We start from the raw sequence: 1,408 nt of genomic DNA, 5'->3' as shown, positions 1-1,408 counted from the left end.
GGCGCCCCAATGCACGCGGCCCCGATCCCGTTGCCCCCGAGCTCGACGCCGGGGCCCGACGCCGCCCCGCCGTCGCCGGGCTGGCCCGCCCACCACTCCATCGCCGGAACGCCAACGTCATCGTCCTCTCCGCTCGACACCGTCGCCGGAGACCACCTCGTCGGACTGCCTCCCCTACATCGCCGGCGTCCTTGTCTTCCTCCTCGCGCCCCGCTGCCCAGTCCCTGCAACCCCTTGTGAGCGCCACCCCCATCTCCCTCTTTGACCCCGCGCCAGAGTCGTCCTCGACGGGACTCGCTCGCCCGCGTGCTCCCGCAGCACCGCCCGACCCTCGCCCCATAGCCTTCCCCACGGCCTGGTGCCCGCGGCCACCCTGTCGTGCACAGCGCCCGCATCGTGGCCTTCCCGCCCGGCAGCCTCTTCGCCCGTAGCACTGCACTCCCGCCTGAGCGCCCACGCCCTCGTCCGGCCACTGCTGCCCCTTGCCCAGCGCTCCTCGCCGCGGGCGCCTCTCCACCGGCCACGGCCAGCGCGCCCCGCTCCGGCCATGGCCTCGCCGTGGCCACCGCCCCCCTGCTCCGGCGCCTTGCCGGGTCCGCCCGCACCTGGCGTGCGCCCGCTCGGGTCGCATCCTGCACCCGCGCCTGCTAAGCGGCGCCCGATAGGCCCCTGTGCCTATGACATGTGGGGCCGAGCCCTGGAACGTTAAAAAAAGAGATATAAAAATGGATTAAAAATAAATAAATAAATAAGAATATTGGTTAACTAGATTAATTAAGTTAATTAAATCCTGAATAGTTGACTAGTTAAATTTACTTAACCTGCTAATTAAACTAAGTAACTGTTAATTAGATATCAGTCAATGACAGAATGGACCCACGCGTCAGTTTGACCAAGTCAACTGACTGTTGACTGCTGACATCACCCTGATGTCATGCTCGCATCATAATGGCATTTCCTAATTAAATTAATTCTTTTAATTCTAAAAATGAATTAAATCGTTAAAAATTAATATAAAATAGTCCATAACTCGGATGAAAATATTTTGTCATGAAAGTTGCTCAGAACGACAAGACGAATCCGGATACGTAGTCCGTTTGCGCACCATACATCCCTAGCATAGCAAACCTGCAACATTTCACCTCCGGTTCATCTGTCCGAAAACGCGAAACACCGGGAATACTTTCCCGGATGTTTCCCCCTTTCGTCGGTATCTCCTCCTACCGCGTTAGGGCACACCTAACACCGCTCATTTTCATGTCTTGCTTCGTCATGCTTATGTTTGCATTATATTTATTGTTTCTTCCCTCTTTTCTCTCTGGTAGACTACGAGACCGACGTTGCTGCTACCCCGTTCGACTACGGAGTTGACGACCCCCTCCTTCTTGCCAGAGCAACCAGGCAAGCC

This window comes from Triticum dicoccoides, chromosome 6B (assembly GCF_002162155.2).
Source record: "Triticum dicoccoides isolate Atlit2015 ecotype Zavitan chromosome 6B, WEW_v2.0, whole genome shotgun sequence".
NCBI lineage: Eukaryota > Viridiplantae > Streptophyta > Magnoliopsida > Poales > Poaceae > Triticum > Triticum dicoccoides.
This window is presented reverse-complemented; position numbering follows the sequence as displayed.